Raw genomic sequence first — 18,798 nt, forward strand, 5'->3', positions numbered from 1 at the left:
CTCTCGCCACCCTCACTCAGCGCTTCCTCAGCGGAGGCATCGGCGAGAAGCATGGGACGCCTTTTTTTCCTTTCCTTCTTGCCATTAGAGGATCTCCAGCAGCAGAGGCGGCAGCAGCAGAACCAGGAACAGCAGGATGAGCACCAGGAGCACCAGGCTGCTGCTCACTCACCTGAAGCTGCACAGGCCAGAAGGGGCCAGCGCTTGGAAGTGGCTTGAGAGCACCTTGCTGCACTTTAGGGGGCCATGGGAACCCGTTTCTGCACTGGCAGTCCTACTCAGAAGGACTTCCATGAAGGTCCGGTTTCTCTGTTCAACAGATGGCCAATGCTCCTCAAGAGATGTCATTCTCTTATGAACACTCACCATGTTTTCCGTACCCTGGCGAGTTATCTCCTCCATGGAGGTTGCCAACCTTTCCATGGTGATGCGTTCATGCGCCAATGACTCCACAAAGGCTCTGCTCATGGTCGCTATGGACTCCTCCATTCGCTCCACACTCGCAGCGACCCTGGAGACAAAACCTGCCAGAGACTCCTGCATCTGTGCATGGAGATCCATCACCTCTTCTCTTGCGGATGGACCCAGAGGCAGAGGGTCGACATGCAGCGCAGCTGAGCTGAGCTGGCAGAGTCCTGCGCCCTCCGATGAGGACTCTCTACTGCTGTCCCTGTCTCCAGAATCTGCTGAGGCTCATTTGTGAGCTGTGAAATACCAGGTGACAACACTACTCTATGTCCCGAAGGTCCCCCCGAGGTGTGAGTGTCTGCGCTGGTGCTGGGTGCACTTACTTCTGCTGACGCTGTGCCCTCAGAGGTTGGAGCTTCCTCTGAGGAGTCTGGCTGCACAGCCTCTTCCTCCTCCACAGTCGGGACGGGGGCTCTGGATGGTACTGTGGGGGAGTAAAGGAAGGAGTTAGAGATGTAATGCCAAGGTTCTTCTGGTGACTCCCAGCGAGTTGGCATCTGCTGACACCTGCATCCATGCAGCATTGGTCTCAGTGGGAGGCCTCTTCCTCCCTGACCTAGGGAAGAGGACCTCCCTGTGGGCCCTAACCCCATCCAATAATGCCTGCAGTGAAGCCTCATTGAATTTGAAGGCAGCTCGGGGTCTGGCACTGGCCACAGCTGCTGCAGGCTCCTCTGCCATCCTGTATGGTTCGTTTGGAAGCCTTCCGAGGATGCAGTGCTTGCTATGGACCTTGAAAGCACCACGAATGATGACATCATACTGTGGGGATTTCTGACTCGAATTGGGCAATTAGCAAGGCTTCCCACATGCTGGGAATTAATTGGCCAATTGAGGGAAAATTGCGTGGAGCTGGCTGACACTTTTTTATGTGTGTCAGAAACCCCACATTCGTGGAAACCCGACCATTTCCCACACAAGTCGAAAATCGGGGCCATGGTGTTTCTTCTTCACTCTCCTCTCCCTCTTCTTGGTCAACCATTGGCTGGGCAGGCTACATTTCTTGGGTGTGTGAAATGAGGAAGGCACAAGGGTAGAGTTGTGGTGAGGGGAGGGCAGGAAAGCAAGAGGTGCATGCGAGAAGGAGGATAATGTATGAGGATACCAGCATCTTGTATCCTTTCAGCCCTGCTGCTGGCCAAAGGGCTCAGCCATGCCCCTGCCAAGAATGGCCAGCACCATCTCCTCCAAGGTGATGAGGTGAAGCTAGGAAAGGGAGGTGTGCCTCGTGTTTGATGCAGATTGTTGGTAGGTGAGTGATAGGGGTCGTGCACTGAGCAGTGTGTGAGGTTAGTGGTGCAGTTGGTAGGAGACGGCTTTTAAAGATCCATTTAATGACCTTCACCACTGGTCTTAGGTCAAGAAGCTTCTTTGGGCACTGGAGCCAGGTGGTGAGGGTGACACTGCTGGCAGTGATGGCCTTGGTGATGTGGTCCCACATTCTTCTTTCTGGAGGGCCTCCTGGCCCCTGTGGGTAGAGGACCACTCTTGCAGTGTTGAACCCCTGCGCAAAACTGGAGTGCTGCATGCAAGACCCTGGGTCTCCCTTCCCTGGCTTGTTGAGCCATTTGTGTTAGTGCTGAAGCATTTTTTTAGGTGCGGAAGGCATTTCAGTTTTAAGAGCTGAAGACTGCCATTTGGGAATTATTTTTAATGTTTACTTTTTTTTCAAAAGGGCAGTTGAGCTCTAAGAGCTAAAAGCTGCCTATTTTTAAATGATGTTTATTTTTTTCATTTTAGTAGGCAGTCCCCCTTTAAGAGACCAACACTGCTTTCTAAAATGACTTAAGTCAATGGGCCAGAAATTAGGATCGGGTGCTTGCCGTGCGTGCAAGCCCCCGATCTGCACTCACCCTGCGCGCTGACATCTGAAGCCCGGGCCTGCTTGCATTTCCTGTCACTGGCCCGGTTCCGATGTCGGCACGATGTGCTTACCTGATCCAGCGGCGTAGTTAGTGCGATGTGCCGGCTGGGATCAGGTGAACACTCTGCAGCCAATCAGGGGAGGGGAAACTCATTCATGAGTTTGATAGTAAAGACTGTCAAACTCATGAAAAGTACGGGCGCCCAAAAGACTAGTTTAACTTTAATTAAAATTTTAAAAAACATCCCAATAATTAAATAAACTATAAATAACTTAAAAAAACTATTTAAAACAATTAATAAAATTTTTGAAAAAATTTTTTTTTTACGAATTCGGGTCTAAAAATAAACTTACCTTACTGTAAAGTCCTTAAAAACAATGAAGCTATGGAAAAAATGTAATAATTTTAAATAATAGACCACTTACCTTCAAGAATCCACTGCTTACGCCTCCTTTTTTCATTTCCAAAAAGTTCAGTCCCTTGCACATGCGCAAACCTGTCTAAACGAAGGAAGTTCAACGCGTGCGCGCAGAGTCCTGCGCGCACGCGTTGGACCTCTTAACCCCTTAGTTCGACGGAGAGGAAATGCCGGTTTCCCACGCATGCGCTGTGCATGCTGGAATCCGGCACTTCCAACGGGCCCACACGTGAGTACACCGCACGTACTCACGCGTTGGGACCGGAATTACTGCACCAATGTTGTTCTTGCTTCAGGGACGCTACGGCCTGGCTACATTAGGCCTTCTGCTGAAAGTAGTGCTAATTTAAATTAGCAAGCAGCACCAAAATACTGGTGCTGCCTGCGCTATCAATTTGGGCGGCCGTTAACTTCATCCTGAGGTGGCACCGGCAGGTTTCCAGCGTACTGGAATTTCTAGGCCATTAAGTGCCATCAACATGATGAAGGGCCATGGATCTGAAACATTAACACAACCTTCCTTTCTCCACAGATCCTGCCTTACCTGCTGAGTATCTCCAGCATTTCCTGTTTTCATATCAATCATGAGTTCCTTCACTATTACAAGCTAGCAATGTCTTTTACTTATGAAGCCTTAAGTTATTTGTTCCAATGCAGAAGTTGTGAACAGATAGACTGCCATTAGCAGCCATCTCGCAAAAGGACACATGGTGGGAGGTTGGGAAAATTCCAGAAAAAGTAATCTGCACTCAGTCAACATTTGAGAAAGGAAAGCTTCTTGCAGAAAACTGTATGAGATGCTGTGAATAACATCCAATACAAAATTATTCACGAGCAGGTGTAAATTCTCATGATCTCATTTTCATGACATCATCATCATCCAATTTAGTACTTTATTTTGGATCATGCTAAAACAAAAGGGAACCAGAAACAAAAACCTGACCTGCCCTTGTTTCCCCAACCTATCTGGTAGAATTGAGCTGACTGAAGCTGTGTCTAAAAGTCCAAACAGCTCTTCCACTATGTTTGGCTGGTGAGATCAGCAAAATTTGTTTCCATTTAACCATTTTCTTCTCTCTGCAGAAACCATGGAAATTCAAGAACTAAATTGAAATTGATTTGGAGCCAAAGTTTTGCATTCCTATTTCACAGAAGGAGGTAACAACTCTGTTGTCTGGTTGAAGCAGGTTTGGATTCAATGGATTTGAAGCCAAGTAGATTGAAGGAGTGCTAACACGCATGAGATTATCATAGTGCATTAATTATCTTTAATAATAGGTTGATACTACTTTTACTTTATTTTGTGATTGTGTGTGGCAGAGGCTGTGAGTGGTTGCAGGTTAAAGCTAACGCATGATACGAGCAAGATAAATCTGCTTTCTTGATTAATGACCTTCCCAACACCAGTAAATCTGTTTGAACTGTCTGCCAAAGAAATGTTAGATGCAAATCTTTTATATTCCTGATTTCTCAACTTTGTTATTTTTTAGGAGGTGGTTTTCATGGTGCATTATTTATCATTCTCCTTAAAATAGTTTTTGCTAGTGCAAACATACCCTGAAAGCTTTATGGACGAGCTACCTAATCTTGGATCTCATTAATGAAGAAACTGGCTACGAGGAGGTAGGAGAGCAGTTTGATCATGACTTTCCCCCTAGATTCCCCTTTCTCTCATGGAATGGTATGCAGCTGCCATTCAGCAATTCCTGACAATTGAAACTGAGATTGGGAATTCAATAGATTCCATGGGAGTGCTTGTTGGTGCTGCATTGTACCACCATGCTTTCTTCAGCTGATGGCTGTTAGTTGATTTCAAATTTTGAACAGTTATCCTTAAATTTTTATTAATGTGACTTTGCCTGTAAATTAATAAAAAATATAACTATTATATATAATCAAAAATCAAAGGCCCTAATTGTTTGAGAAATGTTTTATATCATATTATACATGCACTGTTTTGCATCAAAGCTGCAGGAAGAAATGAATAAAATTATACAATAAACAATAAACATGCCCATAATATATTAATCATACTACATCGCAATGACCCAGTGAGATCCTTCACTGCTTACCCCTTGAATTCTTTGATCACATCCTGAAGATACCAATAAGAAAACTCCAAGAGACTTTACTATTGGAAGGCGCCCAATTGAAAGACCACAATGTCTGTATCCTGGAAAAAATTAAGCTGCAGAGATTTACAACCATCTGGTAGATCACGAGGAAACAATGCATCTGAGCGAAGATCATATCCATCCAAAGATGTTGCAAAGACATTCAGAAAAAAACTGCATATGGAAATAAATAAGTAATCAGGGGTAGAAAGAAGTCACCTTGCCTGGAGCCGTACATCATTTTTGGAGGTAAAATCAACCAAATAATGGATATTTACCAGAGCTGTAAATATGATATCATCTCTATTCATGTATAGCAATTTATTGCAGCCAGTGAGTTAAGCTGTCCAATATTAAGTTAGATGATGTTGCATTGCCCCTTCAACTCAAGTGTATCATATAATGAAATTCAAAACTGTAATTTTAAAGAAAGCACAGCTATGGATTAAAGCAATGATGATGTATCAGATTCTTTATCATGGCGAGGGACAATGAGGATCTGAGGTTGAATGCCTCGCAGCTAAGGAAAAAATAATGTCAGCAAATCATGGTGCAAAACAGTGGGAGATATTCAACACAACTTTCAATTTTACTTAGATAACTGAAGTATTTGACCTCAGAAAAGGTGACACTGTCATATTTAAATAAGAACTACACTCTATTAATTGTCCTTGTCATAAATCCCAACTTCTACAAGAAGTAACTCAGGAAGTACTACTGAACGGCCAGCTGAGGGCGCCACCCGAGGAGTATAAATACTCGGGCGTGGGCCCACCTTGGCCAGAGACAGTCTGGAAACAGGAAGCTAGTGACTACTAACTAGACCTCCATGTTTTGTTACAAGTTGATTAAAGCCTTGCTTTATGTACAACCAAGTGCGTAGTGAGTCTTTATTACGTCAATTTAATCGACTTGTTATCGTCTCAACGCCTTGGGTGATTCGGAACAACCAGCTGCAACTCGAACTGCAGAAAGGGACCTGGGCAAGAAACTGATCCATTATGGAAAAACTCCTTAGACCCGCTCGTCTCGACCTGGACCTGAATGCACCTGCGGCAGCGAAGGTATGGAAGCATTGGTTTCGTACCTTTAGCAACTTTCTTGAAGAATGTGGGTGGGTGCCTCTAATAAGTTACGAATGCTTATTAACTACGTATCCCCTCGTATAGACTACGACGCTGCTATCGAAATTTTACAGAAGCTATATGTCAAGTCCCCCGAATGAAATTTTTGCTCAACACCTACTGGCCACAACTCGGCAGCAGCCTGGGGAATCACTCGATGAATTCCTCCAGAAACTTCGCAGGCTCAGCAAAGATTGTAACCTTAAAGCGGTTACAGCTGAACAGTATCAAGAGGAACTAATCCACGATTCCTTTATCAATGGGATTGCGTCCCCTTTTATACGTCAGTGCCTGCTGGAAAATAAAACCCTCAATTTACTGGCTGCTTATGACCAGGCGTGTTCCCTGGACTTGGCCAAGAAGAATGCAGACACTTATCTCCCACGACGTGCACGGGTGGCGGCTATCACCCTTAATAAGTCTTTCGATAGGTCTCGGGTGGATGCCCCCGCTGATGATGACTCTACTCTAACGGACGACGACCCTACCCTAGGGGCCTTTGCTGATGATGACCCCGCCCTAGCAGCATCCTGGCAATCAGGAAGAAAGTGTTTCTTTTGTGGAGGTACGTTTCATTACAGAAAATTTTGCCTGGCTCGTAATGCGACCTGCAATCATTGCAGCAAGAAAGGACACTTTTCCAAGGTATGCCAACAAGAAAGGCCACTCCTCTAAAGTATACCGGTCGAGAGCTCCTGTTAGCTTCACAGCTGCTATCTATGGAGCTGCTCCTCCCCCAAGAACCACTGCTAAGGCTACAGCTGCCGAAGGAAAAATTACTCCTCCTCCCATCACAGCTGTTTTTCCCCAAAGTTTGTCCCATACAGCTACGAAGGTTTCAGTAAATGGGCACACTCTAAGCACACTAATCGACTCCTGCAGCTCTGACAGCTTCATTAGTAAACAGGCTGTCAGCAAATTAAAACTGCGCATTTATCCCTCAGACAGGGAGATTGCAATGGCTCTGACGTCTCTGACCATCAATTCTTCTGGCTTCTGTCTTGTCAACCTCATCCTCAATGGTCGCACGTATCCCTCCACCCGGCTCGGAGTACTCGAAAACTTATGTAGCGATGTGCTTCTGGGACAGGACTTCCAGAAGCAGCACAAAAGACTCACTTTTGAGTTTGGAGGGTCAAAGCCAGAGCTTACCATTTCTAAGGTGCTGTTTTGTGCGCTCTCGGCAGCCTTACTCGGTGAGCCCTCCCTGTTTGCCAATCTCTCCCCCCGCTGTAAACCCATAGCCACCAAATCACGGCGCTTTAGCCAAGACGACCGAGCATTTATCGAGGCAGAAATCTCTCGCCTTTTAGCTGACGGTATTATCGAACCGTGTTCATCCCCCTGGCGGGCTCAAGTCGTCATTGTGAAAAGCCCTTTAAAACAACATAAGAAACGTCTGTGTATTGATTATTCGCAGACTATTAATCAATATATCGATCTGGATGCCTACCCGCTACCACGCATAGATGACATGGTCAACAACCTTGCCAAATACAAGGTATTTTCAACCTTCGATTTAAAGAGCTCATACCATCAGGTACTGCTGAAAGACTCTGACAAAAAGTATACGGCCTTTGAGGCCAATGGTCGGCTTTATCAGTTTCGTCACCTTCCATTTGGGGTCACCAATGGGGTGGCTGTCTTCCAACGGGCAATGGATGGCCTAGTCCAGCAAGAGAACTTGACGGATACCTTTCCGTATTTAGACAATATCACTATTGCCGGCCATGATCAAAAGGAGCATGACGCCAATCTTCAGAGATTTTTTGACGTTCTCCGTCGTCGCCACTTAACGTTAAATGAATCCAAATCGGTGAAATCGGTGCCATCAGTGAACATTCTCGGCTACTGGGTGGGCAACAGTGTTATTAAACCGGACCCAGAGCGACTTTGTCCACTTCAGGAGCTCCATCCCCCTACAAATCTCGGCTCTCTTCGTCGGGCACTTGGCATGTTTGCTTATTACGCAAAGTGGATACCTCACTTCTCTGATAAAATACAGCCCCTGCTTCATGCGAAGTCTTTTCCATTAGAAGCAATGGCTATTTCTGCCTTCAACCTCCTCAAACGACAGCTGGAGAAAGCCACGCTTTGCTCCATTGACGAAAACCTTCCTTTTGTGGTCAAATGCGATGCATCGGAGGTGGCGATCTTGGCTACCTTGAATCAAGGTGATCGGCCCATGGCATTCCTATCCAGAACCTTACAGGGTAGCGAGCTCCATTACCCCCCAGTCGAGAAGGAGGCTACAGCCATCATCGAGGCTGTACGCCAATGGAGTCATTTTCTTGCTCAGCATCATTTCACGCTCATAACTGACCAATGTAAGATTTGCAAAATTTGTGCATCTCCCCGAAGGTTATTATCGATAAAAGGGGCCCTGCGTGGACATTTTTTTAATTAAAAAGGGTACCCAAGATGGCATCCGTGCCTCGTGGCAGAAAGCCTACGGGTCTCCAAAATGGATTCTGCAGCACAGACAGTTTGGGGTAAATCGAACCTAAGGCTGCAGGTTTCCTGTGAAAAGAACTTTGTGTTTTGGGACCCAGACAAAACTGTGAATTATGTATTAGGCCGAATTGGAGGCAGATCTAAATTCAATGAGGCCTACAGTTAAAGTCTGCATACATAATCAGAAACAGATTAAACACATCCATCGAGGCTGGACCAGCCCATCAAGGACTTTCAGAACAATATGAGTCAATTATCGGGCCGGTAGATGCAATTACCGGCCATCTAAAAACTGTCAGTATAGATTGCTACCATTATTTTAACTAGCCCACCAAAATTATAACAAAGAACTAACCTGATTTGGCGCGCAGATAAGGGTTTTTCGACGAAGCTATAACTGAAGGCCCCCAGGTAGCAATCGGAAGAAGAAGGAACTCCTGCTCTGCTCTCCTGCCGCTCTGCTGCTGTCGGTACAGCCGCTCCCCGGCTCTTCGGCCCCTCGCCCTCGTGGCTGCCGCTCTTCCCCCATCCCGCGCTTACCCCCTGGCCTTTGCCCGTGCCCTCTTCCACTCCATCTGGACTCGCCCCGACACCGGGTCGGGCGAACACGGGCATTTCACGCCAGGCGAAGCGGGACGCGACGAGGGGAGGAGGAGGGAAGACCACCCGGGGAAGACCAACTGAGGGTAGGCTTTGACTCATCGGGCCTTCAGCCTCAGCCGACCTGCAGCTATCTTCATGCAAACTCAAGCTGTCGGCGAAGAACCATCCCTGCAAGGTAAAGTACCCAAGCAGAGACTGTAACTTTGGGGTACTCGAACCTGGACAACGCCCTTACAGTACCCGGAGCCCACGTGACGATGGCAGGCTCCAGAGAGCACCAAGAGCAAACCCCGAACCCAACCGCTGTTTTGAGTCTAACAAACCCTTTTGATTGGTGAGCATGAATTCTGACCCCTCATAGCTTAACCTAGTTAGATATAGGGGGTGGGATAAGGATAAGGGGATTGTTAAGATAGCTGTTTTCCCTCGATGTGCCGTGTGTTCCCCATTCCCTGTATAAGTATAGTATTATTATGACTCTCTTGTAATTTTTGCCTGTAGAAGTGTACACTAATAATTTTCCAGAAGATTGTATCGAGTTATCCTCTTCAATAAAATCTTGGTTTTGTTTGCATCCAACCACCTGTCTACTCGAGTCTTCTCTGTATCGCTGCCTGTATCTAAGTCCGGTGTCCAGAACCCAGGGGGTGAGTGATTCGAACCGCTCAAGGAAGGTAGTCAGAGGCAAAGCTGACTGACCCGAGCACGATTTTCGTGCGCTTCCGGTTATCCAACATGAAGGCAAATTCAGTTGTTTGCGCCTCCCATTAGATCCTTAAGAGGCTCATTACTGGTCTCGTTAGATGTGCTCCTATCTAGTTATCCAGCCAGCTAAACACTCATTCAAATAATTCCTCGAGAAGCGGGTTTGCTGTTTTGAAGCTTTACTTGAACAAATTTGTGAAACTGTAAACAAAGACAAAGTATGTTTTGTACATAGAACTGAGTACTATACATTAGATGTTACATAAGATATAAACATATTTATAACAATAGAATAGACTAATTGTATAACTAAATAGCACTGGAGCTAAACTTCGGTAACTAACACTAATAATTCTTATAGACAAAGTATTGTCAAAATACTACACTGACAAGGTTGCTATCCTGCTATTAAACAAAGATACTCACAGACATTGCATCTTGCCTAGCATATAAGATGAGATGGCACAGGATTGAGAATCCCTCATGTGAGATTCTCCATAACTCTGCCAGGTTCTTCCTGGAATACTACTTCCGGGTCAAAACAGGAAGGTCAAATAACCTATTGCAGTATACTAACACTGCTATACACTAACTACCACTAGAGGGTGCTACCTGCATGTAATAAGTCCAGAACACTCCACATCTGGGGTTGTTAGCGACTCCACATTGTCCAAACTCTACTTTTCACTGGAGTCCTCTGGTGACAAAAGAAGGACCACCTCAGAGACAGTCCGTCGGTGTCAACGATAGGATGCAACTTCCGTAGACTGCTGTGAGAGGTAGGTTGCATTCTGCTGCTATGCACTTCAACTCTTCTGAGTAACACTCGTGTTGGACGCTCTTCATCACAAGGATTTTGGCTCTCTTGAGCTCCTCTTCAGAGGGACTCTAATGACAGATGTGCCACCCATGGCAGCTACTCTCTTGTGTAGACAGGGAGAAGGTATGAGCTATGTGGGTTAGGCATGCTACTGTCTTTATGAGAGTCTTCCATTTGGGGAAACGCTCGAAGCGTTTGGTGCTCATCAAATCCTTAGAGATTTGAGTAATGTTCGCTGTGACTTGTGGGCGTATCTCGGAGTCAGAAACACGGTTGAGGAGGTTGAATGACTCATTGAGTTCGGAGGAGTGCAGGGACGGATACTGACAAAAAGCAGGTCCTGACAGCCAAGTCGTGCTGCTGAGAAGGGACGCTGTTACAGATCTAGACCCATGGTCAGCTGGGTTCAGGTCTGTGGGGACATACCTCCACTGGTCGGGATATGTGGACTGTCGAATACGTTGGACCCTGTTGTTCACGTATTCGTAGAACCGTCTACTTTGGTTATGGATGTATCCTAGCACCACTTTGCTGTCTATATAATACGTGATGCTGTTGAACTTCAGATCAATCTCCTCTACTATGAACTCTGCAATCTCAACTGCTAATACTGCTGTGCACAGTTCCAATCTGGGTATGGTGAGGTCTGGCTGGGGTGCCAACTTGGCCTTACCAAAAACGAAGCCGACTTTGCTTTGTCCATCTTGAGTGGTGACCTTCAGATAAGCCACACCTGCAATGGCCTTAGCGGATGCGTCTGCAAAGACACAAAGCTCCTTGAATTGGGCATTTGAGGGAGAGAAGGACATATAGGAGCGAGGTATTCGGATCTCCTGTAAGTCTTGAAGTGAGTCTCTCCATCTGTCCCACTCTGCTTCCATCTCTTCAGGGAGGGGTGAATCCCACTCTTCAGCACATGTGGAGAGTTCCCTGAGGAGCAGCCTGCCTTGTATGGTGACAGGAACTAAGAAGCCGAGAGGGTCGTATAGGCTGTTGACTGTAGAGAGCACTCCTCTACGTGTGAAGGGTTTCTTGTCATCTAAGGCTTGGAACGTGAACGTGTCTGTTGCTATGTTCCAAGACACTCCTAGGCAACGCTGTAGGGGGAGGTCATCAGTGAAGAGGTCTAGATCTTTGACGTCCTTAGCACGATCTTCAGGGGGGAATGCCTCCATCACTGCTGGTCTGTTAGAGGCTATCTTGTGTAACCTGAGGTTGGATAGTGCAAGTAGTTCCTGAGCTCGTCCAAGGGTACTGATGGCCTTTGCTTCGGTCGGGAATGACTTCAGTGCATCGTCGACGTAGAACTCTCATTCAATGAACCCTCTCACATCACTGCCAAAGCCGTCTTCTTCTTCCTTGGCAGCCCTCCTTAGTCCGTATATGGCGACAGCAGGGGACGGGCTATTCCCGAAGATATGGACACGCATTCTGTAGTCCACAATGTCTCTGTTGGTGTCGTTGCGATACCACAGGAAGCGGAGGAAGTCTCTGTGGTCTTCTCTCACCGCAAAGCAGTGAAACGTGCTGGATATCGGCAGTGATGGCGACGGGCTCTTTCCTGAATCTCATGAGTACCCCCAAGAGGCTGTTGTTGAGGTCGGGCCCTGTGAGGAGTACATCGTTGAGAGAGACTCCCTGATATGGTGCACTGGAGTCAAACACCACACGGATCTGTTCCGGCTTTTTGGGGTGATAGACTCCGAAGGAAGGGAGGTACCAACACTCTTGGCCTTCCTGGAGTGGAGGAGATATCTCTGCATGATCGTTGACAAGCATTTTCTTGACAAACTCTAGGAAGTGTGCTTTCATCTTCGGCTTCTTCTCTAGTGTGCGACGGAGTGAGTTAAGACGATTATAGGCATACTCCCTGTTGTTCGGCAGCTGTCGTCTGGGGTTCTGGAAGGGTAAGGGTGCAACCCAGCTGTTAGAGCTGTCATGAGAGATCTCATTGTCCATAATCTGGAGGAATCTCATGTCGTCGATCGATGGAGCAAGTTTGTGGTCATTGGCGGTGCGACAGAAGACTGACTGACCCGGGTTCTCTCCAGTGAGCATCATCTGTGTGCTGTTTGTGGAGATCAGCGCTGGGGGGTTCTGAGGTTGTGCCGTATGACTGAACTTCTCTGTCACTCGGATCTGACTACTGCATGGGGTAAGGTAGCTTGGACGACCATTCTCCAAGATGGAAGTCTTGAGCGTGCTCACTTGAGATGGCTTGTGAGCACCCCTGAGGCACATGTCTCCAACAACGACCCAGCCGAGGTCTAGCCTTTGGGCGAAAGGGGCGTCATGTGGACCGTTGATCTGTTTCCTTATCTTATGTACCCTCAGGATGTCCCTTCCCAACAACAGAAGTATGTCTGCGTCTGGATCAAGAGGTGGGATCTCGTCTGCAATGCGTCTCAGATGACGGTGGTGATGAGCTGCATTCAGAGTGGGAATCTCAGAACGGTTGTTGGAGACTTGATTACATTCGATGAGTGTATGAAGGGGGAGACTAATCTTCCCGTCGGCTGACTCAACAACATAACCATAGTCCCTTCTGCTGGCTGTCTCTGAAAGTCCAGCACACGTCTTCAGCGTGTAAGGCGGCGGACTTCCTTTGACCCTGAAGATGTTGAAGAACTCGGATCTTGCTGAAGAACGATTGCTTTGTTCGTCTAATATGGCATACATCTTTTCAGATTCCTGGCGACGTCCTACAGGGTACACATTAACGAGGCATATCTTGGAGCATGCTCTTGCGCTCACTCATTCTCCACACACCTCGGTGCACTTGGATGTAATCTCCGGATAGGCGGCTCCCTCTCCCTCCCTGCCGTGCTCTGAGGCGGGAGGAGACGACTCTGACTTCCAAGGAGCTGGGCCTGGGTGGAGTGCTGAAATGTGCCGATCACTTTCACATTCTGTGCATTTTGCATCTACCTTGCAGTTCTTAGCGAGATGGTTCATGGAGGAGCAGCACTTGAAACATATGGAGTTCTCTTTGAGGTACTGTTTGCGGTCTTCCAGGGACTTCCCTCTGAAGCCTCTGCACTTCTTTAATGGATGGGGCTTGTTGTGGATGGGGCATTATTTGCTCATATCCTCAGATTTCTTCTGATCCCTTGTGTTCTCGGTTGAAGGCACTTACGTTTTGTGGACAGATATTGGTGTCTTTCCATGTCTGTCAAACTTGTCTCTCCTGGCAAGTGCTGTGTGGGAGGAGAAGAGGTTGAAGCTGGGGTCGGTCCTGGCTTTGGCTTCTTTACGGATGAAGTTGGCAAACACAGAGAATGGAGGAAAGGTAACGTTGTGCTTTAGCTTGAACTCTGACCCGAATGATATCCACTTCTCCTGCAGATTGAATGGAAGCTTCTCAATGATGGGACCTACCCCTCTGGAAGTGTCTAAGTACGATAGACCGGGTAGCTAGCCGTCCTGCTTTGCGGCTTCGAGTTCCCACAGCAGATCTCCAAGGTCGCGGAGCTTCTGGGGTTCCTTATTTGTCAACTTTGGAAAGTTCTCCAACCTGGCAAAGAGAGCCCTTTCAATGGCTTCATGTGAGCCATAGCTTTCTTCCAGCCTCGCCCAAGCCATCTTCAACCCCCCTGGCGGATGTCCCACATTGACCGCTTTTATCCTGCGTGCCTGTCCGGCGGACTCTGGGCCGAGCCATTTGATAAGGCGGTCGAGCTCTTCTCCTACCGACAGGTCTAAGCCCGATATGGCACCATAGAAGGAGGACTTCCACGCCCAATAATTCTCTAGCCTGTCATCAAACTTGGTTAACCCTGTAGTCACCAGCTGGCTGCGTGCCAGGTATTTGGCAAGGTCGTAGGTGCTGGGACCTGTGCCAGGGTTGCCTTGAGTAGGGGCTCTGTTGGGGGGTCTCAAGGAAACGAGAGGGGGTATCCTGTTGACTTTCTCTCTTCAGCGCTCCATTCCTCTGCACCGTGTCCTCTGTTTTGCAGGGGAGGATCCTGTGACTTGAGGCACGCTGTCCATTTTGACCTTGATTGGTGCCATGGGGCATGTTATATGAAGTGCTTGAGTCTGTAGAGATGTGCGGGTCTTCATCCCTCTCTCTCGTAAACTGTATGTCGGCTTGGTCGCTCACGTAATCTCTGGTGCGCTGTCGTCGACTCTGCCGCGGAACGGGAATTAAAGGTTTGTTAGCTGTCTCAGGATCAGCTTCCACTAAAATTGCCTTGAATGCTTGTGCCTCAGCTAATGCAGCATCTATCTCTTTTTCTTCCTGTAGAGCGTCTAATGTGGCTTGGAGACGGGCCTGTTCAGCCTGGCGACCAAGTTGGAGACGGGCCTATTCAGCCTTGAGACGGGCCCGGTCGGCTTTTATTTCAGCTTTGAGACGGGCCTGTCCAACTTTTATTTCTATTTCTTTTTCGGCATGCGCAGCTCTGGCTTGAGCTGCTTCTAGCTTAGCCCGTGCTTTGGCGATGGCCATGCTTACCCTAGAACCACCTGACGACCGTGAGCCGGCTGATGACCGTGAGCTGGCTGATGACCGTGAACCAGCTGGCGATCTAGAACCAGCTGACGATCTGTAGCAACGAGAACTTATAGACCGATTGTCACATTCTACAGTTTCATCTAACTGTTTAAGGTCTTCTACTCGCTGAGTAGCATTTTCGGTATTATCTTCTGACATGTTGATGTGAGGTAAGTGTGGTGTACAAGGTGAAGACTTAAGCTGGCTCTGTCGTGATGGCCTACTCTGAGTCCTTGCTGCTCCACGTGGAGGATCTCCTCTCTTCACAGCTAACCGTATTGCTGTCTTTTCACTGTACTGGTCTCGCTAGACGTGCTCCTATCTAGTTATCCAGCCAGCTAAACACTCATTCAAATAATTCCTCGAGAAGCGGGTTTGCTGTTTTGAAGCTTTACTTGAACAAATTTGTGAAACTGTAAACAAAGACAAAGTATGTTTTGTACATAGAACTGAGTACTATACATTAGATGTTACATAAGATATAACAATAGAATAGACTAATTGTATAACTAAATAGCACTGGAGCTAAACTTCGGTAACTAACACTAATAACTTCTTATAGACAAAGTATTGTCAAAATACTACACTGACAAGGTTGCTATCCTGTTATTAAACAAAAATACCCACAGACATTGCGTCTTGCCTAGCATATAAGATGAGATGGCACAGGATTGAGAATCCCTCATGTGAGATTCTCCATAACTCTGCCAGGTTCTTCCTGGAATACTACTTCTGGGTCAAAACAGGAAGGTCAATATACCTATTGCAGTATACTAACACTGCTATACACTAACTACCACTAGAGGGTGCTATCTGCATGTAATAAGTCCAGAACAGGCGCTAATGGGCCGCAAAGCAACTAGCACCCGGGCGCGGTGATGTTTGCGCCACTAGGCATTTTGTGGCGGCGGTGCTAAACAATATTGCCATGATCTCCTGCGCCGGCAGATCATGACATCAGTCGAGTACGCAACGCCCCGGTAGCGCCCCGGACCGGATATTGAGTGGCGCCCCCTGCCTTACCGCCTGCTGCTAGCAACAACATGTTGAGGGGAGCGTTTTGCAGTCAGGAAGGGACTGGGGGAGTGCTATTTAAAGGTGACCACTTCCTACCTTTTTTTGTTGTTGACATTTTTGCACCATGCATTTTGAGAGAGAGAGAGGCTTCTGGAGAGATTCAACGCTGTGTGAAGGAGTTATGGGTACTGAGCAGCACTTTGCAGGTTCATTTTGATTTGCACATCCTTGTATCAATTTAAAAGAGATTGTGGGGGCTGCACTCTGAGCTCTTTCCCTAGGTCTCTCCATTGTTCTTTCCAGCAGATTTGATGTACAGGTCCCTCCAGGCCGAGATTCAAGTCTGCAATGAGCAGGATGTGGATGGAGAGCAAAATCAACCCTCCCCTTTAAGATAAAAACAGAAAATGCTGGAGAAACTCAGCAGGTCAAGCAGCATCTGTGAAGAGAGAAACAGAGTTAACGTTTCAGGTTGATGACCTTTCGTCAGAACTCCCCTTTAAGAACTGGCTGGCGCCAGTGTGCCTGTGTTCCATTTGCTGACTGACATCACATGAGCTTTGCCAGCGCTCTGAGGTAGCGCTTCGCTCCTCAGCCTTTACGCCTTAAGACAGGTGTGTAGCACCTGATTTAGCGCTCCAATCACCTCCAGGGGCGATAAAAGCCAAGTTTGCCGTCGGAGGCGATAATTAGCGCCAGGCTCTAAACTTTGCGCACGGCCGATAATGGCGCCCCAAACGGGGCAATACCGAATTTTTCTCCCTTTTTTTCTAATGAAACATGGACTCCTACATGAAAACAAATTTGACTTATTCGCCTTCAATCTCTCAGCCAGTTAATCAATGAGTAGTTGAATTACATAGGCCAGGGAAGTTCCAGGTTTAATCCCTAATCGGTGCTGATTTCAGCTGGGGCATTGCAACAACTAGGCAATAGCATCCTGGAATTATTAACAATATACTTAAAGGCTTGTTATATTTCATAAGTGTTCCCTTAAAGAAGCTTATGAAAAGCTAATGACTCATACTACATTAATGTTTTTAACAAAAATGATCATAAATTTATTTTGACTTTTGAGATGTTAAAAAATATTCTTTTTTTGGTAACCAGTCATCTACTTAATCAAAACATTTGGCACTTCACCAGAATTATTTTGTAATTTGAATCATATGATTATGATAATTGAACTCAGACATTTTGCTTTCCATGCGACATTTCTTGAGCCTTGAGTAAATATATGAATTTTTTATTTTGGTTTAACCATGTTGCTATCTTAAATTTTGTTACTGTTACAGCAGCAGTCTATTCTGATCTCCACAAGGTAGAACATACTTTCCACTATTTTGTTTCCCCCGTGTGTATCAAAGTAGCTTAAAGCATTGATTCATTGATGATATCGAGCTAATAAGATCAATAGCTAACTCTGCTCCTAACATTTCCTTAATGATTGCCTTGGAAAACCCACAAGAAGATTGTGATTTCCAGCCGATGTTCCCTGCAAGCACTATTCTGAACTAGGAGCATCCTACGACAGAATCAAGCCTAAAATGTTATCCTGGTGTAATGACTTGCATCTCTTGTTACCAGCTTATAATATGACATGATACAGTGATCCTATTCTGTCACCAATTATACTTGCTGCTAAATGTTTTCCTCTTTATTGAAATTTTATTTCAAAATTAATTTAGTCACATGAATACAAGATTATATTCATTCGTTTTACAGCGGTGGCCAATCTGACCGTTCTGAAGCCAAGTTTTCAGATCAGACTGGTCCAGGAAATGAAGATACACAAATGTTCCCAAAAGTACCTCTTTATATATTTCTCTCAATAATTAATGAGAATGTATAGCAACATAAACCGTGGGACAAAAGAGTCCCAGGAGGGAAATCATTACTGTTTTTGAAAAGAAGATTCAGTCACACAGATCTAGAAATGCTGAGCATTATTTTTACTAAGAAGGCATTACATCAAGTGATATTGCGTGGCTAACGTCTATAGCCCTCTTAATAACTTTACGGGAGCAATGCCAGCTATTTAACTGCGTATGACTTTTGAAAACATTTTCAGCTATTGATGCCGAACTCATTTGAATCATGTAAAGTTGGATCTTCATGTTGCCACTTGTCTGCACGTCAGCAGTAACAGCTTCGCTTGGCTTGACTTAATCCCTCACACATCATTGTTTACTAGTCAACTTTCAATCTGCTGTCAGGATGATATCCTGTCAGTTTCCATTTAGTTTGATAGGCCAGTTTTCCTTGTGCAAGCTGAGGCAGTGTTGGACTGTCATCAGCCGTCAAACCATTAAAATCTCTTTGCTCATTGAGCTAGGAAGTGGAGGATTATTAATTTAAGCTTTTCCATTTTTTTTTTTACTTTTTTACACCACCTAATAACTTCCGACCTAGCTAATATAATTTACTTAGATTAAAGTGCCTTTGTTTAACCTTAAAGAAGGTTTATATTTCACTTATATTTCAATACCCATACGTAACTTGCAGATGGGTTTTTATATCATTTAATTATGCTTGAATGAGCCATAATTGATGTTCAATATAATTAATGTAATTAATGTATATTTGAATGCACCATACTTAACTTTAAGAGGGTTCTTTATGTAATTTCCTTACTCATTTTTGAATGTTCAGCAGAGCTAATATAATTTATTTATACGTTACTGCCCTACAGTCTACTTTTCAGAATTTGTGGTT

Source organism: Somniosus microcephalus, chromosome 9 (genome assembly GCF_052327205.1).
Source record: "Somniosus microcephalus isolate GS21.2 chromosome 9, FLI_Smic_1.0, whole genome shotgun sequence".
NCBI lineage: Eukaryota > Metazoa > Chordata > Chondrichthyes > Squaliformes > Somniosidae > Somniosus > Somniosus microcephalus.